Raw genomic sequence first — 19,678 nt, 5'->3', positions numbered from 1 at the left:
CCAAACCTTGGCCTTCCTCTTGTACTTCTCCCATCAACTCTTGCATTCATAGTTAGTTACCCGGGATTTATTACCAGCCCTCCACATCCAATACTTGTCCCTTGTCATGTGGTCTCTTCCTGAAAAACTTTGAGATTTTGGAATGGTAAATAAGTAAGGGATTGCTCTTAAGGTCCCCAGTTGCGCAACATTGCCAAACCTCATTTAGAGTTAGTGTATCTTCCATAAGTTTATACCCAGGCAGTGCCCTATCTTTTTGTGGTATAAATCCTCCTCGGGCTTTTCCAAGAGAGGCCCACTTCGTCACGGTGAAAAGATCGTCCAGACTATGTAGCTTGAAAAGCCCACTTCGTCACGGTGAAAAGATCGTCCAGACTGATTTAGCTTAAAAATTGCCAAATAATTTTCAGCAGTTTTATCTAAAGTGGCAGCCTCCCTATACCTCAGAATGCTGTCAATGCTCGTTCTTTTTCAAATTCGTCAAAGCAGCCTTGGCTACTTTTAAAAATTTTGGACACTGTCAATTTTGGTTTTAGGACATTCCAATACCAAACGATTGTTCTTGGATTAGAGTTCTCTTGCTTGAGGGTACACTCAGGCACACTATTTGATCTTGTTTTTCTTTCTCTTTTTTCTTTCAAGTTTATAGTTTATATATAAAAGATCTAATTTAATATTGTTATTGAAGTATTTTATTTTGTTTATTACTTTGCTTATAGTTTATATATTTCCTTGTTTCCTTTCATCACTGGGCTATTTTTCCCTTTTTGAGTCTTTGGGCATACAGCATCCTGCTTTTCCAACTAGACTTATAGCTTAGCTTGTAATAGAAATACCATACTCTTTGGAAGTGTCAGTCATGCAGACATACTTTCCTGCCTTTCCAATTATCTTCTTAATTCTGTTGTGGTTTTCTAAACAGTGCCACTACTAAACTTTTTAGGACCCATTCTGTATGAATAAACACCGAATTTATTGATGAAAAAGTTAACGGAAATAAGTTTTGCACTTTTGAATTGGGTGAGACACCTGTTTTTGGACAAGCCTCTCTCCATGGGTAAGTGTGTGAACCCATTAATGTCCTTTCAGTTGGTTAAACCTCAAAATTTTTGTTCAATCTCTGGTACAAACACGTCACTTATCAGACTAATGCATGTCACCTATAACCGAGTTCAGTGATCGCACCCAACAATTCATGAGTCGTAGTACGTGTACTCTTAACCCTTTTACCCCCAATGGACGTACTGGTACGTTTCACAAAACTACTCCCTTTACCCCCATGTATGTACTGGTACGTCCTTGCAAAAAACTGCTTTTTAAATTTTTTTTTTTGCATATCATTGGTAACTTTTTGAGAAACTTAGGGCATTTTCCAAAAGAATGAGACCAACCTGACCTCTATGACAAAAATTAAGGTTGTTAGAGCAATTTAAAAAATATATATTGCAAAATACATACATACATATACCAAGGCACTTCCCCCAATTTTGGGGGTAGCCGACATCAACAAAGAAACAAAAACAAAAAGGGGACCTCTACTCTCTACATTCCTCCCAGCCTAACAAGGGACTCAACCGAGTTCAGCTGGTACTGCTAGGGTGTCACAGCCCACCCTCCCCCGTTATCCACCACAGATGAAGCTTCATAATGCTGAATCCCCTACTGCTGCTACCTCCGCGGTCATCTAAGGCATCGGAGGCAGCAGCAGGGCCTACCAGAACTGCGTCACAATTGCTCGCCATTCATTCCTATTTCTAGCACGCTCTCTTGCCTCGCTCACATCTATCCTCCTATCACCCAGAGCTTCCTTCACTCCATCCACCCACCCAAACCTTGGCCTTCCTCTGCAAAATGTGCTTGGAAAAGAAAACTCCTTGAGGTTAAGGGTTGGAAAGTTCCAAATAGCTTGGGGGTAAAAGGGTTAAAAAGGTCATTAATCTTACTGTATAAAACAAATACTTGTATGGTTGAAAATTGTTTGAATATGGAATTGTTTGAGTTCTGGGTAGTTTGATCTCTTGTACTACTGTAGTAGCTGTGTAGATTGCTGATTTGGCCTCCCCAGTTCCAGCACTCTCCTATGTGTCTCAGATATTACAATCCAGTCTAATCTTTCCACTAAGCATCATGTATGCTTTTAGCTCTCTTCTTAAGAACTCTGTAAATCAGTATCGAAACTTCACAGTCATGTTTAGCCTAACAGCTCTCCCCTAAAGGTTTGGTCCTGAATGAGAAGGGGGTAATCAGATGTGTGTGTTCGAGAGTGGAGTTAGATCTATTGGGTTTCGAGAGGAAGAGAGTAAAAGGTTTTGGAGCCTTTGTAGGGTGACGGCCAGATCCGTTTTCATTCATAGAAAATGGGAATATTATAAAGTGGGGTGGACTGTGGCCGTCATTCTAAAATCGAGTTCGTAGAAAACTGGAATATTCTGAACTGTGGCCGTCGTTCTAAAAACTATTTTGGCGAGAGAAGCTAACTTAAAAAACCCACCTAACCTATGCTAAAAGCCGTATCCTTACCCAGGGGGGCTTTGCCCCCCCCGGACACCCCCCCCCCTTACCTACTACGGGAGCGAGAAGATTTGTGGCCGGAGTAAGAACTCGAGCCACAAATTTTCAGGTAATTTAGGGTTTTCGGCAAAAAACATAAAAGTGTGCATTTAAGCACATATTTAAGATCCGTAGACCATTTCCCAACATTTTTATTCTATACAAGATAACAGTCGGAGCGATAACAAGCAAATTTGGATGCTTGGCCGTAGCGCTACAAACTACCCAAGGTTTTCCATTAATACTCGTGTATGATAGTTGATGACAAATTTAACATACAAACAGGTTCACTTAAAACATCAGATTGATATTGGTTTGTATTAGAGAAAGAACTGAGGGATGTATGCAAAAAACCTTTAAAAGTTGCGATCTGCATTTTATTCTGTTGTTTTTAAATCATAGGTATTATCCATGCAGTTGACCCCTACTATTCCAGTGTTCTGATTTTCTCATTTATCTTTCAGGTGTAAGCTATAGCCAGTGAGATACGACTACAAGCGGACGTTCTGTTATGGCCATACTTCGTAGACATTTATACTGAGCTAATATCTAGGTACAGTAGATACTCATTTTATCTCCTCTATCCGTAACTGTACCCCTTTATTTTTATTCATATTGACCTCTTTTCTTGCTCTTCCTCCCCATCTTTCTATCTGACCTACCTTGAAATTTTACCTCGGAGTGCAATTCCTGTGTTTTTGCCTTACTGCACCCCAGTTTAGAATGGTCCTCTCTCTGCAATGCTGGGCCATGTGGACAAAAATCAAAAGTCCAACCCTAATATTAACAGATAGAATTCTCCCACAGGAATCAATCAAGATCTTAGGATTTTATTACTTGTCTAAAAAAAGAAATATAATTGAAATTATGAAAAATACTGTTGCAATTTGAGATAACCTATACACTTGCAATTGATTAATGTATGTAAAAAAATTTGATTTGAATAGATGCAGTATTCTCACGTTGATACAAAAAATATCAATGTTCATTTAAAAGGACACACTATTGCTAATTTTTCATAGAAATTTTCTTTTTCTTGCCATCTAAGACAAGCTTAGGTTTTTATGATGAGAAAAACCTCGTTCTAATCAGCCAATTTAATAGACAAGATTAATGTACAAAATAGTACTACCTATTTTATGATCTGTGTTATATTTTCGTATAATCTTGATAAACTACCCTTTGATATTTTGAAGTTATGGTAAACAATGCGCATGTCAAACAATTTTGTTTGCAATGGTCTTGTATTATTTGGTCTTTTAAGTTTTCTGTACTCTTCAATCTATTCAAATCATTGATTGATATACAGTATGTTGTGTCAGGACTGAAATGGTACGTCCATGTGTTAACCCTTTTAATCCCAAAGGACGTACTGGTACGTTTCACAAAAGCCATCCCTTTACCCCCATGGACGTACCGGTACGACCTTGCAAAAAAATGCTATAAAAATTTTTTTTTCATATTTTTGATAATTTTTTGAGAAAATTCAGGTATTTTCCAAGAAAATGAGACCAACCTGACCTGTCTATGACAAAAATTAAGGCTGTTAGAGCAATTTTAAAAAAATGTGCTGGGAAAAAAACCCCTTGGTACGTTTCACAAAAGCCATCCCTTTACCCCCATGGACGAACCGGTACGTCCTCGCAAAAAAATGCTATAAAATTTTTTTTCATAATTTTGATAATTTTTTGAGAAAATTCAGGCATTTTCCAAGAAAATGAGACCAACCTGACCTCTCTATGACAAAAATTAAGGCTGTTAGAGCAATTTAAAAAAGATATACTGCAAAATGTGCTGGGAAAAAAATAACCCCCTAGGGGTTTAGGGTTGGAAAATTCCAAAGAGCCTCGGTGTAAAAGGGTTAAGGATAGATGGTGGCGAGGGAGTGAGTAGGGCTTGGGAAGAACTTGTTAAGGGGAGAAGATTGACGGGGAGGTAGGGAATTAGATTGTGAGATAAGGTGAAGGATAATATAGAGAGGAGAGGTGTGGTGGAAGAGGAGAATGCCTTTGTTAATTTAGGGATAACAGTGGGAAAGAATTTCTTGATGATTTTGTAGTGGAGAGGGGTGGGGCTAAACTTGGTGGTCTATTCTCTTGAATTGTTAGTCACTATGACAAGATGTTAATTTAATTCACTTAAAGAGGCAGCTGCTTAAGTTTTATCAGTCTGGTAATGAAGCACTTTTACTATTTCATACGAAGAATTTATACTAAACTGATAGTTGAGGAAATGAAGGTACAGTAGTGACCCTTTTGATAACGTTTCTGTTTTATTACAGGAAATACATCTGAGAGAGATTAACCTACGTAGACCTCGATCAACTTAAGCGATCCCTGCAGTACCACTCTGTCTCTCTCATCAATGTCAAGATGTTGCTAAAAGCTGAATAATATTGTTCTTGGTGACCCTGGCCAACTTTCCTTCTGTCACGTACTCTCTACACTTTCTTTTGACTCAATTTTGAAACGACATCTAAATTAACTATGTGAACTTGAAGTAGTTAAGCTCCAGTATCAGTTCAAAGGACGTATAGGGTTCAGTGTTCTCACCACTGATGTCTGTCTTGTGCCCTTTCCAACTCCTGGGTAGTCATAACCATTTTGTGCATGTGAAGTGTAACCGGAGTTGGTTAGGACGAGGATAAAAATATGGGGCATTATGGGATCAGTCCATTGAATTAATTAAATTTGTTTTTCTCCCTTTTCATGATGTTTTGAAATGTATTTCAAATACTAGGAGTTATAATTAAAATCATATATGTAATTGGTAAGTTAAGTAAAATGGCATCTGATTGTGAAAAGACAACTTTTGAACAAGACTTTAGTAATTTTGTTAAATTCAATCTAAGAATTTGTAATGAATTTAGTGATTTGGATAAATTTACCCTTTGATTTGACAAATTATTTTTGAACATATTTAGTAATTTGGTAAAATTTATACTTTGATTTGCCAAAGTGAATTTTTTGTATTTTATGGGACTTGAATAATTTGTATTTTATGGGAAACTTATGATTGCTTTTTGTTTTTATTCCAAGTATTCAAATGTTAACTTGGTTTATGGTATTTTTAGCTAGTCAATTGAGGTTTTATCATTGAATAACTAATTCACTGTATATCATAACTAATTGATTTTTATAAAATACTCCTGATGTTCCAATTGCTTCTCTCTGGAATCTTAATTTCATCGACATTTTTACCCCTAAAACTTAAAGAATTTCCTGATTTATTTCCTTTCAATAGGCTTTATACTTTTAGTAAAGTGATGAGACTGGAGTGGTCCATGGCAATAACTGTTTAGTACCTCTTACAGTGAGGCATTTGTTGACCGAATGCCCCAATTATAACAACCTAAGGAATAGATATTTGTTTGAGGCTCGAGGTGAGGGTGGCAGGTTCATCCTTGCCAAGATTCTTGGAAATGATGTGTCCTACTATGCAAGTGGCATTTTTAGATTTATTTCAGAAGCAGGTCTTCTGAAAACTATTTAACTTATGATTTTAATTGAATACTTTTATTTTTTATTTTATTTTTTATTTTTGTATACAAATTAAATGTTACCGGCATCAATGACCTTAGATGTCAGGATGCCTGAAAACTTTAAATCAATCAATCAATCATAGCAATAACCAACGGCTTGTGCTAGCCACACATTAGTGTCTTTCAGTTACCATTTCAGATTTTGGGTTTTGATCGTCGTATATTATTAGCAGTACCAGCCGAACACGGTCGAGTCCCTTGTCAGGCTGGGTGGAACATAGAGAGGAGAGGTCCCCTTTTCTGTTTCATTTGTTTGATGTTGGCTACCCCCCAAAATTGGGGAGAGTAGGAGAGGTCCCCTTTTCTGTTAAATTTGTTTGATATTGGCTACCCCCCAAATTTGGGGGGAGTAGGAGAGGTCCCCTTTTCTGTTAAATTTGGTTGATGTTGGCTACCCCCCAAAATTGGGGGGGAGTAGGAGAGGTCCCCTTTTCTGTTAAATTTGTTTGATGTTGGCTACCCCCCAAAATTGGGGGGAGTAGGAGAGGTCCCTCCCCTTTTCTGTTAAATTTGTTTGATGTTGGCTACCCCCCAAAATTGGGGGGAGTAGGAGAGGTCCCTCCCCTTTTCTGTTAAATTTGTTCGATGTTGGCTACCCCCCAAAATTGGGGGGAGTAGGAGAGGTCCCTCCCCTTTTCTGTTAAATTTGTTTGATGTTGGCTATCCCCCAAAATTGGGGGGAGTAGGAGAGGTCCCCTTTTCTGTTAAATTTGTTTGATGTTGGCTACCCCCCAAAATTGGGCGAGTACCTTGGTATATTTGTATGCATATTATCGTGCCAATGACAAAAACTCACATAAGGGCATTTCAATTGCTTCCCTTGAGCTCTTGATCCGAGCAGTGAGGGCCCAGTTTTGCCCTCATTGGATGTGTTCCATTGTTTATAGTGTTGCCCCACATGGGCATTCAGGGTTGATGACTAATTCCCATGTGTGGTGGATATCTCTAGGTTTGCACAGTTCCACCCTTTGTTTAAGTTACCCAGTCCTCCTGGTGAGGGTTATTCCGCACTGGATGGCCGTCGATCACTTTCCCTACTTTTGTAGCCTGTGAGCAGCTGCCCGGTTTGCTTATGGTCCATCCTCTGTTGCAAAGTTTTAGCGGGATTTCAGTCTTCGCCTTGCCTCCTGGTGATAATGGAATGGGTGGCGGGGGTCATTAATTTGTTTCGTCTTTTAATTTTTTGCTAGCGTTTCTCATCAGATGTGGGGATGAGATGCTGACCACTATAAAGAATTTAGGTTGCCTGTAATAATCAGACATGGCTGATTTAACTCTGTTTAGAGATGTCTTTCTCTGGGTTTAATGCTACAGCATAAATTATTCAGGGAATAGTTTCTGGGTGATCATGATCCGCATACACTCTTGCTTTCCATCATGGACAGTACTGCGATTTGAATAATCATTGTGATGATTGTCAAGGCCTCTTGTGGAAAAGTATTTTTCTATAGTTGCTGACCAAATTGAAAGCTCAAGGCGGTAAAGGAAACTTTATTTTAGTTCAGGGGGAAATCCAGCTCTTTATCTTGTTAGTGATGAACTTCACAGCTCTTAATTTTATTCTCAAGTCCAGCAAGTCTAAAATTAAAGGCAATGATTCTGAAGTAACCTCTTCTGTTTCAGACCCTAACCTGACTTCTGAAGTCAGATGTGGATGTTCTAGTGTTCTATATAGTAAGGGTTCTGATGGTGTATAGCACATTGCAGATTTGAGATCCTCTCGCAGTGTCTCTTGATTCATTATTTAGTTTTGACCTTTCTAAAGCAAAATTCTCGTCTTCTGCAATCCTAGGTCCTGTTTTAAACAAATTGAATTGTGAGGCAGAAGACCGAGATCCTAATATCCCTCCACTTGCTTAAGTAAATGCTTTTAAGCAACCTCATATTTCCTGCCTAGCTGTGTTGGCTTATCGTACGATTCCTCTAGCACCAAATGTATCTTGTTTTTGTACACATCAGTTGCTTGCAAGCTCAGCCACTAGTTCATCAGTGTTAATCCCAACTGGGTAATTGTATGTCTAGTAGCTTAGCTGATGAAGTGAGTCTTTAAAATAAATCCACAGCAGCTCCCATGCAATGCTGTAAACAAACAAGAAGACCAGTTTAAATTACCGTCTCTGGTCATCCTTCTGAACAGGTAAATAGAAAAAGAAGAAAATAGGCCGGAACAATGAGGTGGTATGTTTCTTACATAACCTTTTAGAAAAAAATATTCAAATAAGTAAAATGAATTCTGATGCTGCTTCTCCTTCCAAGTCTTCGGAGACTGCTATTTCTAAGATTTATACACTTGATTTTGCCTTTTTCTTTTAGATAGAATCGATAAATTAACTATCTTCTATCTTAGCGTTATCCCAACGTGAAGGCATTGGTGGTCTGATGCACTTTATAATTTGGCAGAGGTTTTTACGATTGCGTGCCGTTGCAGTCATCAACCACAGTTATTGGCAGTGTTTCTAACCTATAAGTGGTCCAACTGAAAGGCAGCAGTTCCACACTTCTATCTAGTTTCCCTTCCTCTTGGTTTGTTAGTTTTTTTTTATAGTTTTTATAGGAAATATTTTTTTTTAATGTTAGTATACTTAAAATATTTTACTTTTCTTCATTTCCTTTCCTCACTGGGCTATTTTCCCTGTTGGGGCCCCTGGTCTTATAGCATTCTGCTTTTCCAACTAGGGTTGTAGCTTAGCATTTAATAATGATGATGATAATATTGGCAGTGGGCCAAACCTTTTGCTACAAAGCAAGACTGCAGGGTAGCAACTGTTCTTTCAGTCGCTTTCTCAGAGTCGCAGGATGTACGGTGGTAGTATTCTTACACCGCTAGCCTAGAATGTTGAAATAACTTGCTATGTCAATTGCAAAGGTATATTGGTACTTTTAATTCTCATTAGCATTGAGGATTTCTATACCATAAAGAACTTCCGACTTATTTAAGACAATCATATACCAAAGTTTGTTCTAGGTTGATTTAATCCCCGTCCTTGAGCCAATAGAAGTCTTTAAATTTTCGTTTGGAAGTTGGCTTACTAAACAAATGCTGTTTTTGGCTAGTAAAGTAGGAAGTATTTTTTAATAATCTACTTTTCTGACTGTTAAGTAGGAGTAATTCTAAGTTTTCTTGAAATACTCCTCTGCAGATGCTTAAGTAGTATTTACAAAGTTTTCTTGAAATGAAATACTCTACTTTTCTGATTATGAAGTACGAGTTATTTTTATTATCATAGAAAGAGAAAATTTTAATTTGGTTTTGGATTATCTGACCTGTTTATATAAAATTGTTTTAGGATAGGACTACTGAGGCCGTACCAACAATCTTTGTATGTTTGGTGATTAAGAGAGAAAAATAATTGTCTTTATGCTTGGGACAGTTAGGCGCAGAAATATTTGTTGATATTTCTATTTTTCCCTTATTTTAAGTCTTATTTTGTATGTAAATAAGATATAGTAGTTGCTCGAGTGGGTACCAGTACTTTGTGATACTACGAGTCACTTTCTAATGATATCCAAGTCTCCGACTTTTAAAGTCAGCTTTGACGGTCTTGGAATTATACCCGGAGGAAATCCTCTTTTATCCGAGGTATATCATCAGGATTCCACTCATAGGTATTCCAGAAGAGTTTCCAACCAGACTCCAGATCTTATGAGAGAACAGTTTGGTTGTCCTTCCTTGCAAATCCCTGTAGGATGAATAGTTTCTCTCAATGTTTGGGTTGGCCTCCATCCCAGTCCTGGATTGCTAGCTGTAGTCAAAAGTGTCTACCTGATCCCTCCAGGTTCCAATTCTCCTTTATCCAAGGAACCAGCCCTATTTCAGAATTATATAGCAATACAGCATTGGAACAGATTTTGAAACAAAATTATGTAATTTATCTGGGATTTTGCAACAGGTTATACCAAGACCTCCAAAGATTGAGGGGCTTAAAACAAGTTGTAGATGTCTCAGCCCTCAAAATGTTTACAGTTCTTGCAAAGTTTGCTATTGAAATTCCCTCTTTTGGGGGTGATAAAGAGAAAAGATTGAGTGTTTTCAGTACTCATAGATGCAGATTTTCACACTTCAATTCCTCGCAATTCATGGAAATATCTTAGTTTTATCAATGAGCCAAAGATTTGCCAATTTAAGTGCAATGTTTCATTCTCGGGTAGACCTTTGTGTTCACCAGGATGATAGCCTCTCTTTCAAAATGGTTGAGGAATCGTTGCTAAGAGTTCTTTCATACCTAGGTGACTGGCTAATTTTTGACCGAGGAGATAGATGATTGGCCCTTTTTTACATATTTTTTGGCGTATTGGCCATTTTTTTTTTTTACATTTTTGGTATGATTGGCAATTTTGTTGAAAGATTTCTTTGATGATTGGCTGTCCTTTGATCAATTTTTTGGACAATTTTCCAATTGTATTACATTCTTGGATAATTGGCTATTTTTTGACAGATTTCTTGGACAAATTTACCATTTTTTTTACATTTCTTGGATGATTGGATTTTTTGACATATGTTGAAAAGTATTTAGGTTCAGCTTTGTGATTGCTAAGTTTACTGTAACGTTTATGGATCCCTGTCCATTTGAAGGAGTATCTTCTGGTTCCAACTCTGAAGATTCTATATTTGGGATTAAAACTGTTTCTTTTCCTGTTTTTCTGTTGGATAAGAGGATTCAATCTTTTAGTTTCTCTGTGAAAAATTTCTGAAGGTTGAAGTTTGTCAACTCAAGTGTGGGTGACACTTCCAGGAACCATGATTTCCTTAGAAAAACTTAGGATGAGAATTTAATAATTTCGTCTTGATCTACTTAGGAATGGATTAGTCGATCTAGACACTGTTGCATGTCATGTGATTAAGAACCAACTGCAACTAAATGATGGGACGATCGCAGGCAGGCAGTCAACTCGGTAGTTTCCTCGGAAGTAGAAATCCTAGACCTTTCCCTGTTTGCAGATCCTTCACTTGAAGGATAGAGAGCAACTAGATCTTTTCGATCCTTCAGGGAACTAGTTGTCACAGGACTCTACTTCATAACAATTACCGAGAGCTATCAGCAGTGTTCGAGGCTCTCCGGGAGCAGGAACCACTGGTGGGAAGGGAACCCCGTGGCTATATTTTCAGACAATACGTGTGCATTTTGCTACATTCGGAACTAAAGGGGGACAAGGGAAAATTGGTAGCAGGTTAGTTAAGGTTGAAAAGTCAGATTCCTACCAACAAATGGTTCTACAGTATTACTTGTCCAAGCTGTATGTCTATAAATTTGGAAATTTTGTGGTCGACTGACTGTAGACGCATTTGCAAAATCACTAAAAGGAATGGAGTTTTTTGTTCTCTACTTCCAGATCCCTTTGTATGGAAGTTAGGTACCCTGTTACAAGATGGGTCAAATATGGAACGATACATATTTGCACCATTTGCCATAATTTGATTAATGATAAAGTTCGGAATTTCTACAATCAGCAAAATGACACGTAGCCTTTTCTGGCCATGAAGGAAATATTTTCATAGTTTTGTGACCTCTCATTGTTATCGCAGTGTCCGAGAAAGTTGCGACACAAAACCGCTCTTCTCGGACAACCAATTTCAAAGGCGATTAATCTGAACCCAACTGTGTTGCCTCTAACCTCGAGGAGATTAAACACTGTATTCTCAGAGACAAAGGGTTTTTGTGCCCCTCAGAAATGTCTATCAAATATTCCAAAAACTGTCTACCAATAATTTATCAAAAAATTAATGTTTAATTTGATTGGAGCAAATCTAGAAAAGTATTAGTGACTAGAACTAGTTTGAATGATAGCTGAATTTTTACGTTCTCTTTTTTCTGAAAACCTTAAAATTTCAGTTATTAAGGGATATAGATCAATGCCTGATTCTGTACTTGAGTATCTGATATTAGATCTCATCTTTTCAGATGTTATTATTTGTATATTTAGGGGATTTTAGTATTGCAAGACCTCCAGTAGTCATGTATATTTTTTGGAAATTGGATGTACCTGTAATTTCACAGTACAGTATATCAAAGGTCCAACTTTTGAACTATTGGAAAATCTTTTAATTAAAGATCTTGCGTGAAAAACACTTCCTGTTTTGGCTCGAGGTAATCGCTTCCTCTAGATAGGGTTTGAAGAACATAAGATAGTGAAAAATCCTTTGTCTTATATTGGAGCTAAAAATTATTTTCGGACTAAGAGTTTGCCACAATTCTCTCTCGTAAAAATGGTTACCATTATATCAGAAAATTGATTTCTTTTGTCTGATAAGAGCTAGAAATATTTCTGGTATTAGATTTCTAAATTGTCATGTCCAAAAGTTGTCATTTCTTGTTAAGCGTTTGTGCATCAAAGCTCAACTCTTTAATTTTTGCAGAAATTATGCTTTGGAAAGGTTTTTGGCAACAGCTCAATTTCATATAAAGTTGGTCTTTGCTATGCCTTACCTTGAAGAATCCTGGTTTTCTTATGTTTGTGGTGCTTTACGTTCTATATTTCAACTCTAGCTTTAACATACATACTGTATACCAAAGGCACTTCCCCCAATTTTGGGGGGTAGCTGACATCAACAAGAAACAAAACAAAAAAAAGGGGACCTCTACTCTCTACGTTCCTCCAGCCTAACCAGGGACTCAGCCGAGTTCAGCTGGTACTGCTAGGGTGCCACAGCCCAACCTCCCACATTTCCACCACAGATGAAGCTTCATACTGCTGAGTCCCCTACTGCTGCTACCTCCGCGGTCATCTAAGGCACCGGAGGAAGCAGCAGGGCCTACCGGAACTGCGTCACAATCGCTCGCCATTCATTCCTATTTCTAGCACGCTCTCTTGCCTCTCTCACATCTATCCTCCTATCACCCAGAGCTTTCTTCACACCATCCATCCACCCAAACCTTGGCCTTCCTCTTGTACTTCTCCCACTTTAAGGAGTGGTTAAATTCTGATTCTTCTACTGATCATGGCTTAGGAGGTTTGGACTTTGCCTCTGAATCGTGCTGTGAGTAGATCATAAGTGAAGGTAATCACTGGTCTGATAACTACTTGTACACACTTCCCCGGTGTTGCGCCAATTAAGGTTGGTTCTCCAGTTGGAACGTCTGATCATACCGTTATTTCGTTAGTGATTAAGACTGAGCAGCCAGTCCCTGATGTGTTATGTAAGATGTATATAAAATCTAGAGCAGACTGAAATGGCATTTTGAGTGATTGATTGCATTTGAATTGATCACATTTGTATAGAAATGTTGAGTCTTATATTTTTCAATGAGAATATAATCAACGTAATTGATTTGCATATCCCTTGTGTGCTGAAGTACCGAGTGAAGGACAAAACCTGTTTAAATGATGATGCATATTTAGAGAGCCTATCGTCTTTGAAAGGGTATCAGATCAGATTTGTCTTTGAATAGCTGTACTTAGCTAAAAGCTGTTGCTCAGAGTTGATCCTCCAACTGAGATGGAATACAAGTTAACCATTAAAGAAACCCTTTGGGTACAACCCAGGAATATGTGGTGGACTACCCTTAAATCTCCACTCTTTAGGGAAGATGCTACAGTTCCTCCTACATTTAAACCAGATGGCTCTGTCACAAACTACCCAAAGGAAAAGGCAAATTTTTTGGCTGATTTGTTTGACAGTAAGCAAACTGTGTTTCTAATTTAGGTTTTCGGTTTCTTGAAATTAAAACCCTCATCATGGACTCTGATGCTTATGGAGGTGTAAACCCAAATCATCTTTTTCTTATGTTTTTCCTAAAGTCCACTAATTTCGTACCTCCAAAGTTATGTTATTTTCCGCAAGGTAGCAAGAGGTGGTTCCTTTTTGCATGTTTTTTGGGAATACTTCTAAATAGGTTTGCTGTTCCCTAATTTGCAGTTTGGCTTTCATAAAGGCTTTGGAGCATGTAATGCCCTTCTTAAAATTTGTTTTACAGAAATCTTGTGATTGTTACGGAAATTTGTATGATTTGCCTTAATTTCAGTGCTGCTTTTGGCCATATTGATCATGAGGCCCTTGTTCTCAAACTCAAACACCTGGGAGAAGGTATCTCTTCCTTCCATCTTTGTTGAATTTTTAGATAACTTAATGCAAAGGGTAATTATTGATGTGCCCCATGTTGAGTACAGTATAGGAATGTGATATTTGGTTCCTAAAGGTAGTGTTCTGGGCCCATTACTTCTACTACATGCTCACGATATGTGGCTTTGCCTAGGAAACAAGCTTATTGCATACGATGCTAAAATTAGTGCATGGTGCAAATTATGGGGCATGAAGTTAAACCTTAAAAAACTCTTAAAGTACGATTTTAATTAGGTTGAAGACAGCAATCCAGATTTTGGCATTAATAACGTTTCTTTAACTCTATAAAACTTTAAAGTTCTTTCCTCGATTACAGTTTTACTTTTGAGAAACACATTTGGTCTTTCTTCGTCAATTGCACAAAAACTAGTCTTATTGAGAAATTCTTTCAGATTTTTGGTGAGCAATCTATTCTGAAGAAGCATTTTAATTCTTTCATTCTGCATTGTTTCGAGTATTTTTCTCCTGTCTGGTCTTCAGCTGGTGAAGTTCATCTTGATTTGTTGGACATAGACTTGCTGTCTATTGAATTTTTTATTCCTGCTCTAGATATTAAACTCTGACATTGTCAGTCAGTTACCGTAGTTGTGCATGTCGCATAAGACTTTTCTTAATTTTGAGCATCCTTTGCATTCATGTCTTCCTAGACTACAATCCTGTATGCAGTTAATTCTAGCACTGGTACCTACATCATAAGGCTATGTTATACAGGCTGACACAAGTGTCTCCATAGTTTATATATGATGCATTTATTTCAATGTTGTTACTGATCTTTAAGATATTTTATGTATTCATTACTTTTCATATAGTTAATTTCATTATTTCCATTCTTCACCGGGCTATTTTCCCTAGTTGGAGCCTTTGGGCTTATAGTATCCTGCTTTTCCAACTACAGGTGTAGCTTAGCTAGTAGTAATGATGATAATATTTTTGGGTCGAGTTGATTTTATATTTTTCTTCAGAATTCTGGATTCGGTGATATGGTGTTGAGGTTTATAGATATATAATTAGGTAATTGTTTCTATTATTTAGAGCTTTAAATTACCTCTGTTTTCTTCTGTGGAAGTCAGCAATACATGGAGTCTCTTTTTGGCCAGATGTTCATATAAAGGTTGACCGTCGTATATTTCCACTAACTTCCCTACTGACTTAGGTCAAGATTTGGCACAGTTGTGACGTCTTGACTGAAAGACAGACACGGCGGCTTGCACAAGCCATTGGTTATTATTATTAACTGCTAGATTTCTTATTTTACTAATGGCATAAGTATTAAAAGGAAATCATCATCATCATCATCGCCTCCTACTCCTATTAACGCAAATGGCCTAGGTGAAATGTCGTCTCTATTTTGAGCTTTTAAATCAATACTTCTACATTGATCATCTACTTCATGCTTCTTAGTCCTCAGCCTTGTAGGCCTCAGTCTTCCAACTCTTCTAGTGCCTTGTGGAGCCCAATTGAAAGGAAATAAATTAGGATTTTTTTTTAGTTTGAGAATGTTGATGAAATTGAGCTTCCGTGGAGAAGCAATTTGAACATCAGGTGAATATAGAAATAAATTTATTTAAATTCTGTTATTTAGAAGACCAATTTACCATCTGTCTATACCATACAGGATTTTAGAATGTGAAACGTATGAGATGGTGTGAATTTTACCTTACAATTAGGTACCATTTTGAATGATCAGTTTAAAATATTGTCATTGTAAGTCATGAATCATTAATGATAGACTGCAGTCTTTACTTTGAGCAAAGATAGAAAATTTTTATAGGTAAAAATTAATGAAATTATAATTTTTTCTTTTCAAAATTAGTTGATTAAAAATGTTTCAAGTTTTAATTAAATTACCATGTTTTTTCTGTTCAAAATTATTTGTAAAAATGTTTAAACTATTTTGTTGATCAGTTTAAAATATTGTCATTGAAAGTCATGAATTATTAAGGATATAATGATAGACTGCAGACTTTACTTTGAGCAAAGATAGAAAATTTTTATAGATAAAAATTAATGAAATTCTTTTTCTTCAAAATTATTTGATTGAAAATGTTTAAAATGTAATTAAATTACCATGTTTTTCTGTTCAAAATTATTTATCAAAATGTTTAAACTATTTTGTCGATCAGTTTAAAATATTGTCTTTGTAAGTCATGAATCATTAATGATATAAAAATGATAGACAGCAGTCTTTACTTTGAGCAAAGATAGAATATTTTCATAGATGAAAATTGATGAAATTATAATTTTTTCCTTTAATTGAAAAATGATTTGATTAAAAATGTTTAAAATTTAATTAAAATACCATGTTTTTCTGTTCAAAATATTTGTAAAAATGTTTAAACTATTTTCTTGATCAGTTTAAAATATTGTCATTGAAAGTCATGAATCATTAAGGATATAAAAATTGATAGACTGCAGTCTTTACTTTGAGCAAAGATAGAACATTTTTTTTTTATAGATAAAAATTGATGAAATAATTTTTTATTTTTCAAAATGATTTGATTAAAATTTTTTAAATTTAATTAGATTACCATGTATTTCTTTTCAAAGTTTTGTATAAATGTTTTAAACTTTTTTGTTACTTAGTATTTTGTAAAGTCTTTTACTTTAATGTTTTTTGAAAGCTGAGTGTTTGAAACATAGAAAATCTCAAGTTTTGAAAACTTGTGCTTCCTTGTGGAGTACTGTAGTGATTAACTTTTGATGTTCTAGATTTAAGTTTGAAGAATACAGTACAGTATAATCAATCAAACTTGGTGAATAACTGGTATAGACGCTGGAGTTAATTTCTCCTGTGTCTATATACCAGTTATTCACCAAGTGTGATTGATTATACAGTACTGTGTTCTTCATACTTAAATCTAGAACATCAAAAGTTAATCACTACAGTACTCCACAAGGAAGCACAAGTTTTCAAAACTTGAGATTTTCTGTTTCACACACTCGGCTCTCATAAGAACTTTTAAAGTTTTAAGACTTTACAAGATACCAAAACTTGAACTTGTGATATTTGTTTGAAAACATTCTTAGGATTTATTTTAATTTCCCATTACAATTTTATATTGTATATTTTTTTTAAAAATTACTAAACTTGATATCATATTTCTAGTATTGTGCTCAATCTATGCACATGGAATTATACATATGATATTATTTTACGGTAATATACCATGCAAAAAAACTTGTATAAAATTATGTACAAAAATATTTTAGAAGAAAATAAAAAGAAGAAAATAAAAAAACAGAACTTAACAACAAACTTTTATTTTCCATAAAATTACAAAGGTAAAAAATATTACTAAGTAAAAATTAAGCTATTTTTTTTTCTGAGCTCATTAGTGTATCCCCCCAAATAAGGGGCTGACCTCTGGAACAGCATTTTTCTAGCTCTATGAAGCTCTGCCTGCTGCCTCGATCACCGTAAAGCCTATGTGGAAGTTGAAAAGTCCCTGAATCTCTCCTGTGAAGAGTGAGGTGACATCATATCTTGGAATGTTGATTTGAAATGCTAAGTGACTGCAGTTTGCTTACTGTAAGTAGCCTGTCACTGGGACACCTCCCAGTTGGTTAACATAGCTGAAATATGTATTTTGAAAAAGCCTGATAATAAGTCAAGGAATATCATAACTTTAAACTCTGCTGCAGACATTTTGAAACTTACTGATTGAGTAAAATATTTAGCTGTAATTCTAAAAGGTGTTGAGATATATCACAGAACCAGAGATGCCTTTGGACATTGGACTTGAGAAAGTTCCTGAGTTGTAACAACCAATAATTTGCTTTTTAAAGTTCCATTTTACAAAGCAAATTTCCTTTATAAACTCATGACTTTTAATTGAAGCAATAAATGGAATTGAGACTTAAATTCTTTCAATGAATGACCTAAGAACATATTTGACTAGTTTCATAAACCATTTGAAGAATGCTACCAATCAGACTAAATCCTGCTTAACATTATAACTGAAATGATTAGTAATACCATGAAGGTACTTGGGTAATGTTACTGTGGAGTTGAAATATATATCCTTTTCATGAGACGTTTTTAAACAGCAATTCACTTTTCGTTGTGTACCCCAATCAAATGATACCGTGCATAGCCTTGATGCTAAGTCCAGTATAGGAAAAAATAGAATGTACAGAGAGCGGAAGAATTAGCCGTAACTCTTCAACACTTTCTTGAAAGCAATACCACTTCAATAAGCAAAAATATATTCAACCACATAAATGCATAATTGTCAAAGTAGGAATGCATCTTAATAATACTTTTAATTTCAAGCAAATGTTTCCCTGGATTCAAGATTATTTTGATTATAAGGAAAATATTTCTCTATTTTCATGCAGATATCTCTTTAATATGACCTGAACAGGAACAGTTTTAGCTCAATTTAACTTGTGAAGTTAAGCAGTATTGATTAAAATGATTAATTCAGTAGATAACCTGAAGAATATATAATTGAATCGGTTAACAAAGTCACTTTGTTTAAGCAAAAAACCCTGAATGTGAATGAATTATCATTAATATTCGGACATTAATAGTTTACTTTAGTGTCCCAAGTCACCACTGAGAACCGGAGTCCTCATTTCAAGTACAGTCTATTATATTTGGATGGTAGAAACTCCCTAGAAAGCAGTAAGACCAAATACACAACTAAGGTAAATTCGTGCGATGGTTCTCAAATGCGCAAAAGACTTCGGAAAAGGGGATGACATCAAATGCAGGGTACTGCCCTGACACCCCAGCTTCACCCCAGCCGGTTATGTGCCAGATCGGACTGAGGTCGCATTCCCCTGCACCGACGAGTTAGCACAGGCAGCACACCCTTCAAGAGGGGAACTGAAAGACGTGGTATTGGTACCAAAGTAATCTTGAATACCAAAACGCAGCTGTCAGTAACTCCCTTGGAGGGTAACTACCTGACCTTTACATTAAATTAAAATTTATGTACATGGTAAAGTAATTTCCTGCATATTCTGTATACCAAAAGATAAAAAGACAGTTGAAATGTGCCCTTTCGTATTGCTGTCTTTTGAGCAAATGGCCGTCTTAATTGCCAGGTTGTCCTTAATTTACGATATAGTACTGACTGCCATTTTCATTCTAAGGTACCGTACTGTATTTCACTAAACTCAATTCTGTCTCAACCGACTCCTGATGCGACAACAGATTCAAAAGAAGCATCTGATGCAAAATTGAGCCAAAAATTTCTTAAGACCCATCATGCTGCAATAAACTTATAGACAAAATATTCCCACCACAGGGAAAACACCAAAAAACTGGTTCAGCCGAAATAACCAAAGATGGATTCCTTTTTAACCTGTACATTATAAGAAAGTGTTCACAGCAACTTCCTTTTCAAGCAAACTTAAGAGAAAATATAGCTACTCTCAATTCCCTTCAAGAAGCTGCCATTATATTCATATAAAGCTGAGAATATAATACAAAAACCTTTCTTAAGATGAGGTTAAATGTACCTGGATAATTCAATCTCATTCCATGTCAACAAACCTTAGGCAATGATAATAAAACTCAC

The 19,678-nt window shown here is 36.1% G+C and overlaps 1 long non-coding RNA gene across 3 annotated transcripts in view; it reads left to right on the top strand.

Moving 5' to 3' along the window:
* Positions 1-16,589, top strand: part of LOC137635666 (uncharacterized) — a 62,733-nt gene extending 46,144 nt beyond the window's left edge. For all 3 annotated transcript variants that reach the window (XR_011042754.1, XR_011042753.1, XR_011042752.1), the window contains 2 exons: positions 3,015-3,103; positions 4,832-16,589. This is a non-coding gene — a long non-coding RNA (uncharacterized lncRNA). The remainder of the gene's footprint in view (positions 1-3,014; positions 3,104-4,831) is intronic.
* The last annotated feature ends 3,089 nt before the right edge of the window (positions 16,590-19,678 follow it).

The sequence above is a fragment of the Palaemon carinicauda genome, unplaced genomic scaffold, assembly GCF_036898095.1.
Source record: "Palaemon carinicauda isolate YSFRI2023 unplaced genomic scaffold, ASM3689809v2 scaffold158, whole genome shotgun sequence".
Classification (NCBI taxonomy): Eukaryota; Metazoa; Arthropoda; class Malacostraca; order Decapoda; family Palaemonidae; genus Palaemon; species Palaemon carinicauda.
Note: the sequence above shows the minus strand (reverse complement) of the source record. Positions and strands in the feature narration are given on the sequence as shown.